Source organism: Suncus etruscus, chromosome 1 (genome assembly GCF_024139225.1).
Source record: "Suncus etruscus isolate mSunEtr1 chromosome 1, mSunEtr1.pri.cur, whole genome shotgun sequence".
Lineage (NCBI taxonomy): Eukaryota > Metazoa > Chordata > Mammalia > Eulipotyphla > Soricidae > Suncus > Suncus etruscus.
In genome coordinates, this window is record NC_064848.1 from 206204566 (window position 1) to 206220663 (window position 16098).

Genomic DNA, 16098 nt, shown 5'->3' on the forward strand with positions numbered 1-16098 from the left:
AGTGAATGAGTGGGTGTGTGAATTGATAAGTGAGTGCTAGGGCTGATGAATAAATGAATGGGTGTGTGAATGGATGAGTGAAAGGACGAATGAATGAATGAATGAATGAACGAACAAATCGGTGTGTGGATGGATGAGTGGAAGGACAAATGAATGAATGAATGAACAAGTGGGTGTGTGAATGGGTGAAAGGACAGATAAATGAATGGGTGTGTGAATGGCTGAGTGAGTGATAGAATAGATGAATGAATGGGTATGTGAATGAATGAGTGATAGAGCAGATGAATGAAAGAATGAACCAATGGGTATGTGAATGAATGAGTGATAGGACAGATGAATGAATGAATGGACTTTGAGAGGCAGGAGTGCTGCCCTCCGTGTGAAAGGCCGATGAAGGGAGGTGAAAGGTCCTCCCAGCGCTGAGGACCCCCGTCCTCGCAGTCCACATGCTTGTCCATAAACGGAGTCCACCTGCAGTTTAGTGCCTAGGGAGGGTTCAGAGTGAGAAGTGTCTCCCGCTGTCCCCAGAACTCAGCCCCTGCCCCAGGCCCCCGTCACAGCCCCCCTTTCCGCCAGAACCTGAGGCTGACACAGACAAGGCATGTGGGCCCCCAGGACCACCTCTGGGGCTGCAGGGGATGGTGGAAGGGGCTGGGGTTGCTCGGGAGAGGGGATTGGAGGGTTGAGGGGGTTTGGAGAGGGGCTGAGGGCTGCAGGGATGTGGAGAGGGGCTGCAGGCTGCATGGAGACGGGGCACAAAATCGAGCGAAGGGCAGAGCATCCTGCTCAGTGGCACTGATGGGGAGGCACTCGGGAGTGCCCAGGCCAGGACCTAGGGGGATCCTGAGGTCCTGGGTTCCGTTGACCACCACCCAGGGTTGGGGAGACCCCATCAGCCCGGGCAGTGAGGGTCCCCCCTGCAGTTCCTGGGCGCAAGCAGCTGCCAGCGCGCCGTGCGCTCCATTAGGCCCAGGCAGCCGGGGCGCATTGATTGCTGGTGGAGACCAGCGCGCGGCAGCCCCGAGCCCCGCCGGCCGCTGTCGGGAACTCGGCGGGGCTCGGCGGCGCTTCCAGGAAACGCGCTCCCCAGCGGGGAACCGACCGCTCGATGGGTCCGGCCGGCCGCGGGGCCCCGGGGCCCAGGGCCCAGGGCACGGCGCGCTCTGCAGGTGGGCGCAGCGCGCACCAGCGCCCGACCTGGCCGGCCAGTGGCGGGGCGCAGGGGACCCCGGGGGACCCGCGGGGAAGCCTGGGGCGGGGGCACAGCTGCAGGGCGAACCCGCCTTCTTTCCCGGTATCCTCGCGGCCACCCCGGGAAGGAGGCGCCGGGCCAGGCGGGGGTGGGAACCGGGGCGCACCGCGCCCTGCCCAGCCTGGGTGTCCCGGGAGCGGCTGGGCGGGCGGGCGGGGACCTGTGTCCTCGAGGCCCGGGCAACCACGTGGGTGCTCCCCAACAGTTGAGGTTTCCAAGGAGAGCCACCCACGGGGGTGTCCCTCTTCGGGATGGTCCTCTTTGCATAGCTCTCTTGGGAGACTTGCTTTTGGGGCTGCAGCTACTCTCCCCAAACGCCAGGCTCCAACACCCCAGTCCTGCCATCTGGGGACTCCTGGCCACCCCCTGAATCTTTGTTGTTTGGGGGCCACAGCTGGTGGTGCTCAGGTGCTTCCTTGTGAGATGCAGTGATGGAACCCGGGTCAGCCCGGCGCCCTGCCCAAGGTGCTTCATCAGCCCTGTCCTGGGGACCATCCTCAGCTCCCAGGCTCGGTTTCCTCCCTGCAAACCCAAGCAGTTCCTTCCTGCGGGCGCCCTATCCCACCCCAAGATCTGTTTTCACGGAGCTAGGACACAGCACACTGGGGGTAGCCCCTGAGTCACCCACCGAGGGGGGTGCGGTGGCTGGGAGTTCCCCCCTGAGTCATGTGGGACTCAAGGGGAGGCCTTAGGAACCGGTTCCTGGGGGTCCCCAAGTAGGACGTCCCCAGTTGAAGGTCCCCAGGTGGAGGGTCTCCAAGACGGGTTTAGGGGAGACACTGGGGGGGTGAGGAGTAGGTGAGGGGGTCTGAGCGCCCAGTCCTCTCCCAGGCCCCAGTGAGGTGCGGCCCCCCCCCCCACCGTGACTCAGGCCCCGCCCAGAGCCCCACCGCTGGGTTTGGTTTGTTTAAGGACAAATTAGTCACGGAGCAGGCAGCTTTCCCGAAAGGAACTGGAATGAGAATCCCGGGAAGCAGGAAGATGGGGGCATCTCATGTGCCGTCCCCACCAGAGATTTACTGTCCAAAGACAGCGCCCAGGGGTCCCCTCCTCCTCCTTCCCATCTCTCCTCCTTCCTTCCTTCCTCCTCCTCCTCCTCCCCATCCCTCCCTCCTCTCTCTCTTCCATCCCTCCCTCCTTTGCTCTCCTCTCCCCCACTCCTACTTCTCCCCCTTTCCTCAGCTCCCTTAGTACTCACCTCCTCTGGTAACTTCTCTGCCCCATGCCCCATTTCCCTCCTCTTCTGACTTTCCCTCTGTGTCCCCTGCAGTTTTGTCCTCCCACTGAGCCCCCTGATGGCTCCTCAGTCCATTTATTCATCCTCCAGCAGAGTGATGACTCTGCTCTGCTCCTTCTCATTTTGGGGCCTGGTGGGGGTGGCCCCAGAGCCCTCCTGCTGGTCAGGTCTCCTGGGAGGTCAGGATGAGCGTCAGTCCAAGGTGGGGCCTGGATGAGGACCCCCATCTCAGCTCTGCGTCTTCCCCATGGTGCCTGCTCCTTCCTGGACCCCAGCCACCAGGGCTCGGAGGAGGGTGCAGCTCCAATGCCCTCCTGACTGGGTGTGATTGTGATCTTGCCCCCACCCCAGGGCCCTGAGTCTGGAGCAAGTGGAGGACCCCGGGGCCCCTCACAGACTCTCCATGCTTCCCTCAGTCCTCCAGAGCAAGACACTGAGTTTCCAAGGGAAGCCCCCTGACCCCTCACTTTGGGCCCCTCTAACTCAGCAGCCCTCCGACCCAGGACTCGAAGCTGGTGGGGGGGGTTCTCCTCTCCGGTCACTGCCCAACCTCTGGCCTCGGTGCTCATAAATAATTGAGTGGCTGGAATTACAGGAAGAGCCTTTAGCTTCCTGCCCCAAACCGTCAGCTCTGGTGGCTGCGCCCGCTCAAAGGAAGGTCCTTTGCTGGCCTCTGCCCCACAGTGGACAGTGACAAGACAAGGCCTTTGGGCGGCACCAGGGGGCTGGGAGCCCACACCAGACACTGGCGTAGTCTCTGAGCAGGAAAGCTCATTGTGAGGCAGGCAGGAGAGTAGGAGATTGCTCTTGCTGAGCTAAGTGATAGCACAGAGTAGGGCGTTTGCCTTGCACGCAGACGACCCAGGATGGACCTGGGTTTGATCCCCCGCATTCCATATGACCCCCGAGCCTGAGCACAGAACCAGGAATAACCCTGAAGTGCCACTAGGTGTGGCCCCAAAACCCTAAAACAAAACAAAAAGAAATCATTCCTGGCAGGGCTCAGGAACTATCAGGGATGCCGGAGATTGAACCCGGGTCAGCCATGTTTAAGGCAGGTGCCTGCCCCACAGTCTTGTCTACCTGCCGTCCACTGGGCTCCCTTGGCCCTGGGTCCTGGCGCTGTGTGGCTCAGGAGCAGGTATGTAAGTTAGGGCCCGTTTGAAGCTCATGAGTGGAGTACACATGCATGCCTGGTCACACATGTTCACAGCACCAACATGCTTGCTCATGTGTGTACGCACAGTGTGTGTAAGCGTTAGATGCACTGTGACGGGGTGGGGTAGCAGAGTGAGTGGCTGATTTCTGCAGGCCAGAAGTTATTAGTTTTCCTTGAGTTGAGTGAGGTTGGGGACCCCGGAGCACCTTTGGGAGGCTGGGAGAGAAGAGATGAGTGACAGGGAACAAGCCTGATGCCTGAAGGGTCAGGACCTAGAACCAAAGGTGCCCAGTGGATAGCCAGGAGAGGGAGAAAGGACAGCGGGGAGGGAGTTTGCCTTGCATGTGGCTGACCCCGGTTCAATCCCCGGAATCCCATATAGTCCTTGAGCCCTGCCAAGAGTGATTCCTAGGGGCCAGAGAGATAGCATGGAGGTAAGGCGTTTGCCTTGCGTCCAGTAGGACTGTGGTTCAAATCCCAGCATCCCATATGGTCCCTCAAGCCTGCTGGGAGCATTTCTGTGCTGTAGAGCTAGGAGTAGCACCTAAGCACTTCCCGGTAAGACCCAAAACCCAAAAACAAAAACAAACACAAAAAAGAGTAACTAAACTGAGAGCCAGGAGTCAGCCCTGAGAACTGCCAGGTGTGGCCCCAAACCAAAGGATATTAGTAAGAGGGGCCCAACCAAGTGGGGAGTAGGCCACCTGGATCCAGATGGGAGCATGTGCAGGGGAGGTCAGGCCACCCCATCCTGCCCCAAGGGCTCCCTGCTCCCCACTCGCTAGGTTGACCCAGCCATCCCTTCCACCCCCAATGTCCCCCTGCCTGGGAACCAGAAGCTCAGGAAGGGTCCTGCACATGGAGACCTGCCAGAACCCCCCACTCCGGATCCAGCCTTCACTTCCAGGAGCCCCACCCAATCTTGGTTCCTGAGGGCATCGGGGTAGGAGTGGGCCTGCTTCAATGGCTCTGAAAGGATCTTTTTGTTTTTGGTTTTTGGGCCATTCCCAGTAGTGCTCAGAGAATACTCCTGGTTCTGTGCTCAGAAATCGCTCCTGGCAGGCTTGGGGGACCATATGGGATGCCAGGGATGGAACCTGGGTCCATGCAAGGCAAATGCCCTACTGCTATGCTATCACTCTGGCCCCCTCCGAAGGCTCTTGAATGTTCATGTTTCCAGATCCCTGGGAAAGGAGACTCAGCCAGGAGAATCCCAGAGGGGTCTCTGGTGGAACATGCACCCCCCCCCCGAACGTACCCCCCCAGGGCCGTTTGCTGCGTGTTCTCAGGGCAGGTCTGGGCAGCAAACTCATCCAGTCCTTTCTGGGCACCCCAACCAGCAGCTCCATCCCATCCCCCACCCAGGCCCTGCCCCTCCCAGCCCCATCTCCTCATGCTGCTCGAGGGACACCCCCCCTTTGTTGGGCTCGGCTTCTGGAAAAGTCCAGCTGTCTTCCCTCCTCCCAGCGCCCCTCCTTCTCTGCTCCCTTTTCGGTTCCAGTTGCCTGGGCGCGACGAAGCAAACTTCCCGTCTCCATGGGGACGGAGGCGGCGTCCCCCAACATCTGTCTCCACAAACAGCAGAGCGGCCACAGGAAGTGCCTGTTTATGAGGGGGCTGCTGGGACTCCCCGCCCCCTCCCCGACTGGCCTGGGGGTGCTACAGCCAACTGCAACCTAGCCAGCGGGTTCCTTAACTGCTTCTCTGGTCCCCTTCTAGGACTGGGCGGAACAAAGGCCCTGTGGGAGCCGCTCCAGTTTAGGGCTGTCCTGCCCTGCCAGGGGTGTCCCGGGCAACCTGGTCTGGGCTCTGGGGGAGGAATGTGGTGACTGACACGGAAGGAACCCACCTAGGTGAGGCACAGAGCGAGGCTTGTCTCCTGAACCCAGTTGAGCCTGGACCCATCAGCTAGAAACATCCCTCAGGCACAGGGGGGGGTGTCTGTCCCTCAGCAGTCCAGCCATGGAAATGGGATCCCCTCAAGGACTTTGGGGAGCTTGACCTGGCCTGATGGAACCAGACAACAGCACTGCAGGCCTGGCTGTGTCCACCCAAGTCTGCCAAGCCATGACTCTTCCTAGCCAGGTCCCTGGGGGAGCATGGGATGAGGACACACACACACACACACACACACACACACACACACACACACATCATACACAGATCCAAAACAGAACACCATATACACACTACACGCATGTCACATACTATATACATATCGCAGACCATATACAGGCAAATGCCTCATACATGTCTCACACCATATACATGCCACACACTATACACTATATACACAAAACACACACAACATATACACATCACACAACACACCGTATGTGCATCACAAAATGCACCATCACATGCAACGCACAATCCACACAACATACAGATGTCAATACAACACACCAGGTGTACATCGCAATAGCACACCATACACACTTCATACAACTCACACAGATAGTGCACACTAACACGACTGTGTCACACCAAGTGCACCCCTGCTCACGAGGTCCACCCTTGTTTCAGGCTCACTTCTGGGAGACAGGACACTTGACCCTGTATGCCAGTGTCGTGTCGCTGTGACCTCGGTGACCGGATGGTCCTCCCCCCCAGGTGCTCCTGGCCTTTCGGTGGAGCAGACTTTGCTCTGCAGAAGGACATTTGGGCATCGTTTCTGTCTCTGTGCCCCAATGTCCAGCCCCGGGTCCCTCCAGGTGGTTGAGTGCACGGAGCCTTGGGGTGTCTGGAGCTAGTTCTGGGGCACAAGCTCATTGAATCGTGAGTGTGATAGACCACTGGGTCCCCACAAACAGGCAATACACATACCATACAGATATACACACAGTACAAACGTCACACTTCATACATGCACACATGTGCACACTCCACACACATGTATACTCCACACATATGCGTACACACATACATACACACACATACACGGAACAGCACACACGGAGCAGCAGATTTTCAGAGCAGCAAAAACCGGATCTGAACTCAGTTTGGCCAAATGCCGGGCTGACTAGGACGAGCAAACTCCTTGAACTCTAAGGCTAATAGGGGGGGGTGCTCACCCGGGTTTGGGGAGGCCTGTGGTCCTCCTCTTCATGCCCCCATACACAGTTCACCTCAGGATCTGGGTGTCAGCTCTGAGGGGGATCAGAGGGAGCCTGGAGTAGCCTAGCCCCAGAGAGAAATGATGGCCCCGCTGTCTGAGGGCCACGGGGTTCCTACACCCCAGGAGGAGGTCAAGAGGCACCTTGGGGCCAGCCCTAAGACTGACTGAGCTCACCCGTAGTAAACACAGGGTGTCCTCAGGTGGGGAGCAGCCCACCCCATCCCAAGTGCACAGGGCTGGGGACTCCTACTGGAACTTGGACACTTTGGGGGGGGGGCTCTTCCTCTTTCAGAGAAAGCCAAGTTTTCTTGGTTTTTTGGGGGGCCACACCCAGGGGCGCTCAGGGGTTATTCCTGGCTCTGTGCTCAGGAATCGCTCCTACCGGACTTAGAGGAGATCCTATGGGATGTTGGGGGATCAAACCTAGGTGATCTGCATGCAAGGCGAGTGCCCTCCCTGCTATACTATGGTTCTGGCCCCAGTTTGCTTGTCTTTTTTTTTTTTTTTTTTTTTTTTTTGGTTTTTGGGCCACACCCGGTAACGCTCAGGGGTTACTCCTGGCTATGCACTCAGAAGTCGCTCCTGGCTTGGGGGACCATATGGGACACCGGGGGATCGAACCGAGGTCCGTTCAAGGCTAGCGCAGGCAAGGCAGGCACCTTACCTTTAGCGCCACCGCCCGGCCCCTGTTTGCTTGTCTTAACTGAAGGAGCTGCTACTGGACTGTACTCCCTGTGATGTCTCCCACAGACCAAGGTCAGGGGCTCTGTCCTCCAGGGCTCCAGCCTTCCGGCCTGTGGCCAGAAGTTCCTTTTGGGGGGCCGGTGACTCAGCTGGGCTCCGTGGCAGGATATGAGCACGGTGAGTGACTCACGGGGTTCCAGTATGTACCCTGGGCGCCCTAGGTCCAAGCCATCCCCCCAAGAGGGGTTCCATGCAGCCTGAGTCTGGGGTCCAGCTTGGTTTCCAGCCCCACATTCCTCAACACTCAGGGTTTCTGCAGGTACTGGGTGCTCCAGCCCCTCCCTGGCTCTGTTTCAGTGGGTCTTCTCACAGGCCAGGATTTTCTGGGGGTTCAGAGCTTGTGGGCACAGCCAGCAGACAGTGTTCAGGGCCAAATGCTTGAGCTTAGCTGCTCCCCACTCAGGATGGACCTTGGGGTAGAGGCTGGGAGGGACTAGGAAGTTAGTTCAGACCGAAGTCCAGCCTGTGCCCCCATTTCCGCCAGAGCTGCTGTGGCGAGTATCCTGCTGCCCGGTGCCAGCAGAGCTGTGCCCAGGCACCCACTCATCCACCGCACCCCACCGCTGGCTGCCTCCCCCATCTCTGCAGGAGCTCTCTCTTCTCTGTCTCTCTCTCTCTCCCCTAACTTCTTCCCCCAACTTTTCTTTCTTTTTGGCTTTTGGGCCATACCCGGTGATGCCCAGGGGTCACTCTTGGCTCCACGCTCAGAAATCACCCTTGGCAAGTCCAGGGGACCCTATGGGATGCCGGAGATTGAACCCAAGTCTGCCACATGCAAGGCAACCACCCGCCCCACTGTGCTGTCACTTTGGCCCAATGCCCCCTTTCTTCCTCTCTCCCTCTCTCTCTTCCTCTCCCTCCCTTTTTCTTCTCTCTTCTTTTCTCTTTCTTCCTCTCTCCCTCCACATGCAAGGCATCTGCTTTAACCCCTGTATTATCTCCATAGTCCTATGTACTTTTCTGGGGGGCCACACCTGGCAGTGCTCAGGAGTCATTCCTGATTTGAGTTCAGGGGTCACTCCTGGAGAGCCCGGGGGGGGACTATAGAGTGTATAGACTCTATAGAGAGCCCGGGGGGATTGACGGTATTGCAGGGACACCCAGGGACCCTGAGCACAGACTCTGCATGTAGGAGACCTATGTGGTCTCTAGCATCACTCAGACCAATTCCCAAGTGTTGAGCTGAGAGAAGTCCCTGAGCACTGTTGGTGAGGCCCGAGAACCCAACAGTATTCAAGGCTGAGGGAAGAGGCTATTGGTCCCCTGCAGGACCTCACCAAGGGGCACAGGAGGCCTCAGAAGTACCCGCGCCTGTCCATCTCACCTTCTGTGCCATCGCAGGTCATGGGCTGCTCAGGTCAGCCGGGTGGCTGAGGAAGAGTATATGCTTTGGACCAAGGAGGCTTGGCTTTCTCAAGGACCTCCGGTCAGGGCCGGAGAGATAGCATGGAGGTAAGGCGTTTGCCTTTCATGCAGGAGGTCATCGGTTCGAATCCCGGCGCCCCATATGGTCCCCCGTGCCTGCCAGGAGCAATTTCTGAGCCTGGAGCCAGGAATAACCCCTGAGCACTGCCGGGTGTGACCCAAAAGCCACAAAAAACAAAACAAAACAAAACAAAAACAAGGACCTCCGGTCACTCAGCGAGGTGGCCTGGAATAAACCCCGTCATTGTATGACAGTGGCTCTAAGAAAAGTCACAGTACATACCTCCCCCATGAAGTCAGACCTGGAGACTCACTTATTTGTTTGTTTGGAGGCCACACTTGCGGGTGCTCAGATCTTACTCCTGGCTCTGAGCTCAGGGATAACCCTGGCAGGACTTCGGAGGTCAGAGGTACTGTTGCATGAAGTAAGCCCTGGAAGGCAGTGTGCCAGGCAAGGAAGTAGTTTAACCCAGAGTTATCTCTAGGCCTTAACTTCTCTCTCTATTTGCTTTTTCTACTGATGGTATTTGGTGAAATCCTTATGCGTGCACAGAGGTAAGGGTCGTGACATTTTTCCTGGCTGTGTAGTATTCCCTCTTGGACAAGGCTTGTTCCTGGCTGTGTCGTATTCATTCCCCCATGTGGGTATTTTCTGTTCCACAGGCTTTGGCTGTGGCCTGCTTTGTGACAGACACAGGCCCCAGGGGCCTGGCCCTTCCCTGGACCAGCTCCCACGTTCCCTCGTTCTAACCTCTGTCCACTCTGTCCTCCCACACTATCCTTCCCCAGACTTCATCCTCAGCTCTCGAAGACTCTTTCAGCCCTGAATGGAGCTTTCCCCTTCAGTTCATGCTGCGCTTGGTGAATCAGTGTTGCTGGCACAACAGATGAGTTTGTGCGATGACTCACTCAGGCCGTGCTGGTAACGGGGCCAGTCACTGTTCCCAGTTCCCCATGCTGGGATCTGCCCGCAAAGGGCCCGGCTTCCCGTGCTTGCCGGCCCCTCACACTCAGGGATGACACAGAACAGGTGGTAGCTTCCTCCTGACCTGAGCTCCGCTGGCTGGTGGCCCAGCTGATATGGAGCCGACGGGATGCGGCTGGCCAGGGGCTACTGGGAAGTGGCTAGTGTGTGTCTCCGACCCTGAGCATTAGGATCTGGTGACTTGGAGAGATCTGAGGTCCCAGGGCCCAGCAGGTGACCCGTGTGGTATTTCCCTCCCTCCCACTCCCTTGGCCTGGGGACCCCACCAGTTTCTTCCCTAAGGATGATCTGGACTGCTTTAGGCCTGTTCACCTGACATGCTTCTCCCACTCCTCCTGCCCCTTCTCTCCCTCCTCCCTCATTCTTTCCCCCATCCTCCCTCTGCCTCCTCCCATATGGGATGCAATTGCCTTCCCTGCTATGCTATAACCCCAGCCCCTGGACCCTTTTCCTTAATTGTGAGGGGTCCCATTCCCAGGAATGCTCAGACACACACACATATGGTTGGGGGGGGGGCAGACAGAGGGCACAGGCTCTCAGTGACCCAGGGCCTCACACATGCCAGGCTTGGCTTAGACACCTGAGCCCCTTCCCCACCTCGGACCCATTTTCACTGGTAAAACCTGGAGCTTGTTTGGGTGCGAGTCCTTGGAAGCAGTTGCCTCAGGTCACGTCTGGCTGTGCTCCAGCTCCTCCTGGGTTCTGGGGTGCTCAGGGATGGGATCGAAGTTCCCCCATGTTCCCTGATTCTTCAAGCTTTCTCTGGTCCCTCTGGAACTTCTTGCTCAGAAACCCCTTAACGCGCTGGTCTGACAATTCTCATGTCTTTGCTTAGCTCACAGATCTTCACCTGCATAGAGGTGACCCCAACAAGTCACTGGCTCTTCCACCCCAGCTTCCCATCACCAGGGACCCGAAGGCTGATACATCATGAACAAACCATACTGTGTGTGGTGGGCAGAGCTGGCCCCAGGGCCCTCATCTCTGTTCTGTGACCCAGGACGGTGGTAGGAGGGGGGCCCGAGAAGAGCTGGGGTCCCAGTCCCAGGACTGACTGCAGAGGCATCCATCTACAGGGAAGAGACAGATGCAGAGGGACAGTGCACACCCTGGGCCCAGCACACGGTTCATGAGTACATGCCACCCACCTCTCCCCTCCGAAGTTCTGATTTTCCTGCCCACCTGTGGTCTGTGTACTGGGGCTCCCTCCACCTTAGAAAAGCCACTCAGCTCTCTCTTGAGTTTCTCTCTTATTTTCTCCCTCCCCTTCCTCAGTGCCTTTGAATAAAACTTGTTTTTAACTTCCAAAATTAAAAAAAAAATTTTACCTGGCAGGAGAGATACCATGATCTGAAGGTGGTTTCCCCAGGGCGAGGCTCACCCGTTGCACTCCGGGTGTGCTGACCCCTGCGATTTCCCCAAATGTGGGGAAACTCGACTGCGTAATTTGTGGTAGTGGGGGACTGCGTGCACACTCTCCCCTGGAAAAAAAAAAAAGAAAATTAAAAAAAGAAAATGAGGAAGAAGGTACTGGGTCTTATCCCTGGCACCCCATACGGTCCCCTAAGCACCTCCAGGAGTGATCCCTGAGCTCTGAGCCAGGGGTAAGCCCTGACCACTGCCTGGTATGGCCCAAATACAAAAAACAAAAACAAAAACAAAAACTGTTTGGAGCTTGAGTGATAATAAAGCAGGCATGGCACTTGCATTACATACAGCTGACCTAGGTTCAACCCTTGGCATCCCATTGGGTCACCTGAACACTGCCAGGAGTGATCCCTGAGCACAGAGTCAGGAGTAACCCCTGAGCACTGCCAGGCATGGCCATAAAACAAACAAATAAAAAAAAAAAAGATTAAAGGGGCCGGGAGAGATAGCACAGCAGCATTTGCCTTGCAAGCAGCCAATCCAGGACCAAAGGTGGTTGGTTCGAATCCCGGTGTCCCATAGGGTCCCCCGTGCCTGCCAGGAGCTATTTCTGAGCAGACAGCCAGGAGTGACCCCTGAGCACCGCCGGGTGTGGCCCAAAAACCAAAAAAAAAAAAAAAAAAAAAGATTAAAAAGATCAAACTGGGGGCCAGAGAGAGAGCACATGGTAGAGCATTTGCCTTGACATGGGACCAAACTGGGTTCAATTCCTGGCATCCCATATGGTCCTCCAAGCCTGCCAGGAGCGATTTCTGAGCGCAGAGCCAGGAGTAACCCCTGAGCACTGCCAGGTGTGACTCAAATCCAAAAAAAAAAAAAAAAAAGAATCAAACTCAGGATCTGGGCACTGGGAGCCCCTGCAGCACTGTGAGGTAAGGAGAGACATGGGGTCAGAGGCCAAAGGTCAAAGGGCAGACACAGGAGCAGCTGGAAGGGCTCGGTGGACCAGGTGTCTGGAAGGCTCTGGAAAGCCTCCGCTCTGTTGCAACCCTCTGGGGAAGTGACCACAGGACAAGTGAGTGAATCAGCTGGGGGGAGAACAGGGGCGGCCAGCGCCATCTACCACAGCAGTCCCCAGACTTCAGTTCCCCGAAGATGTTCCATCTGCCAGGAGTGGGGGCAGGAGAAAGGGGAAACACTGCCTTAAAATTTTCAGGGATGTGGATGTAAATAGTGTCCCACCCCCAGGAAGTTGCATAGTCCTGAGCTGTGAGAAGCATCCCAGAAGTGGCTTCTGATGGTCACATTCCTGGGGCCCCCAGGCCCCCCCTTCTCCCCTCAGTGCCCCCCTGCATCTGGAGAAAAGTCTCCATTTTATCCTTCTTTTTAAGTTTTTGGGCCACACCCAGTGGTGCTCTGAGCTCAGGAATCACTCTGGGTAGGCTTGGGGGACCTTTTGGATGCTGGGGATCAAACCCGGGTTGGCCACATGCAAGGCAAACATGCTCCTCACTGTGCTGTCGTTCCAACCCCAAAGTCTGCACTTTTCTGATGCACTGGACTGAGGCACACTGAGTGAGGGGCTCTGGTGGGTGAACTGAGGGAACAGGACCTCCACCCACAGGTACCTGCCTGACCCCCAGGTATTGCAGTGCCTCAAAAGCTTCGTGTTGGAGACCAGGGCAACCCCAGGTATAAGCAGATGGTCCAGTTCTCTGGCCTGAGCCACCATCCCCCTCCCTGGACAATGAGTCCCCCCAGGTCCCCAGAAATTGTGTTTCAGCCCTTGCAGCTCTGACTGAGGCAGAACAGCAGGTTCCTGGAGGCCTTGGGTCTTAGCATACTCTGCTCCCCTGATTAATGGCCCCTGGGGGCCATCCCGGTTCAGGCCTGTGAGTCAAAACTGGGACTACTATGGGTTGGGCCAGACCCACTCCCACTTCCTCTTCTGCCCCAACCTGCTGGGAAGGTGCTTCTGCCTCTCCCCTACTGTCCCCACCCCTGCTCGCTCCCTGACCCCCCCACCTGTCTTCACCCCAGGATGACCTGAGGTTATTGTCCTGTCCAGTCCCAGCCATAAACAGAGTGGGGAGGCCAGAGTGATAGCACAGCGGTAGGACATTTGCCTTGCACAATGCGGATATGGGCCTGGATGTACCTTGGTTCAATCCCGGGTATCCCATATGGTCCCCAGATCCTGCCAGGAATAACCCCTGAGTGTTGCCAGGTGTGGCCCAAAAACCAAATAAATAGAGTGAGGGTACATCTCTCCCCCCTCCCCCCAGGAAAGTGAGTCCTGGGCGCTGTGTTCTGGGTGAGGGCTGAGCAGATCAGGCAGGGGTGAGGCTCCCCATTTCCATTTCTTTTCTCCCTTTTTATGTTTTGGGGCCATACCTGGATGACTCCTAGATCTGTGCTCAGGGATCACTCCTGGCGGTGCTCAGGGGACCCTATGGAGTATCAGGGATCGAACCTGGATTGGCTGCATGCTAGACACGTGTCCTCCCCACTGTCCTGTCTCTCCTGATTCCCCAATTTGTACCCACAAGGCCTGCTAGGAACTTTCTCATTCCCCAACATCACAGCATCAACAGGAACCTTCGAGAGTAATGGAAGGAAGGAGAGAGAGGGCTGGACACTGGGGTTCTGGGCACCTGGCCTGGCCTCCCTTTGCCAGCAGGTTGCTATGGACCCCCCCAAAACTTCAGACTCCAACTTCTAGAGGCTGTGATGTGAGGAGGAGGTTATCTGCATGGAACAGGTACCCAAGACCCCAGACACGGAGAAGAGCCTCAAGCCAGACCCCCTGCATGGCAAGAGCTGACCTTGGAGTCTGGAGCACTGATCAAAGGGCACCACATGGCCAGACCGGGTTCAGATACCTGCACACTTGACCCGCCTCTTCCTTCCCACAGTCTGCAGAGGAGAGACTCCAAGGGAGACATGACCAGTGTCCGGGAAAGCTCAACCCAGGGTAATGGACAGCTGGAGGGGGGCAGGTCAGCTCAGCCGGCCACAGGTCGCCTGTCACAGAGAAAACTGGGGCCCCAGGACCCCTACCCCCACACCGAGGGCCCAGCCCAAGCCCAGCTGGCATGAAAGCGGCCACTCTGTCCTCTACAGGTGAAGGGGCCACGGGTGGCGCCGGGCCTAACTCCAGGACTCTGAGGAGCTGGAGTCGGCTCATATTGGTCACATATCAGCTTCCAGCCACGATTTTTTGATTTTTTGCAGGAGGGAAACAGGCTTTGGGGAGGGTGCACTGAGGCAGGCCACCCTGGGTTTCACTGCTGGCACCAAATCTGTTTCCTGAGCCAGGAGGAAGCCCTAAGCTCGGCCAGGTGTGGCCCTACCCCCCAAAAGAATAACAAATTCGGGGGGCCCATCCCGGGCTGAGCGTGGGGCCGACAGACCCAGGGAGTGAGACTGTGCCCGCAGAGCCAGCACAGGGGCGAGTGAGGCAGGCAGGGCGCTGTGGGCAGTGGTGGGCATGGAAAAGCCCTGGCCCAGGGGCCGGCTCCCCATCTGGCCGGCCAGGAGAGAGAGCTGGCCGTGTCCACCGGAGGGAGGGAGGGACGGAGGAAGGTGGGGCGCTGGGAGCAGGCGGGGAGCCCTGCCCTGCCCTGCTGTGCCCTCTGCCCCCGCGCACCCTGCCGGGAAACCCTGATCCTGCAGCTGCTCAGCGCCAGCCCAGAATAGCTGCTTTCCGGGCAGGGCTGGGCCGGGAGGCCCGCGGGACGCTGCGGGGAACGCGCCGGGCGGGCGCAGGGCCGGGGAGGCTCGGGGCCGGCGTGCCAGGAGGGGTGCGCGGGGCGCGGGGCGCTGGGGACGCCCGGAGGGGCCTGGCCGAGTGGGGCTTGGCCGCTGCCGGCAGGCGGGGGATCCCGGGCGGGCTTGGGGCCAGGCTGGGGCGGGGACCTGAGGCCAGAGCCCAGCGCTGATGCAGGGCCGAGGAATCCACAGCTGGCGGCGAGGCCTTCCCGGCCACGTGGCCCTGGACTGAGGAGCATCAACAGCCGAGGGGCCCCTCTGCACCCCCTGTCCAGCTTTGCTCCAGCCCCCTGGGAACCTCGGCCGGAGAGAGGCTGGAAGATACAGGACCGGCCCCTGCTCGAGCACAATGCCCAGGGGACCCTGTCTAGGGTGGCCCTGCCAGACTCAGTTTCTTCTTCTGCATGCCCTGATGTGTCAGCAGCTTCTCGCAGGCTCAGCAGGCTGGAAATAGAACCCCACGTCACAACCCCGAGTTTGGGTCCCCTTGTCCTCACCCCCTCCTTGCACTGGGGGTCTGGGTTCCCCCTTTCTGGTCAGTCAGCCCTGCCCTCCCTGCTCCCCTGGGGTGCCCCAAAGCCTCCCCCACTGTCTCCCACAAAGGAGGAGGCCCTGACTTATGGTGAGACCCTGCAGGGATCCCTCCCAGGCCCAGGCCCCGGGCCAAAAACAAGGCCGAGGGGCAGGGCCATGCGGTGAGTCAGCCCCTCTGGCTTCCCTGGAGCGTGCCCGACTCTATGTGTAGTCTGCACCCTGGGGACCTGGAAATGGCTGTGGGGCTGGGGGCACTACCCAGGCTTCGGTGCTCCGGGCCAGGAAGGGGTTCCCGCTGCCGCCCCTCCACCTCCTGTGTGGAAACCCAGCGAGCTCCGGGCTTCAGACCAGCAATGCCCTGCAACAGGGCAGGCCTGGCTTTACTGTAACTGCCTGGCCTGATGCCTGCTGCTTGTCCTGTGGTTGGGCCGAAAAGCGAGAGGGGGGAGAGGAGCGAGAGAGAAGAAAGGGGGAAAGCGAGAGAGCGGAGAGAGGAGAAAGAGAA

At 58.2% G+C, this 16098-nt stretch overlaps 1 non-coding gene across 1 annotated transcript; it reads left to right on the forward strand.

The window, feature by feature from the left end:
- Nucleotides 1-11240: 11240 nt before the first annotated feature.
- Nucleotides 11241-11404, forward strand: LOC126029997 (U1 spliceosomal RNA). The gene has a single exon (XR_007503063.1). It is a non-coding gene; the product is annotated as a U1 spliceosomal RNA (small nuclear RNA).
- The last annotated feature ends 4694 nt before the right edge of the window (nt 11405-16098 follow it).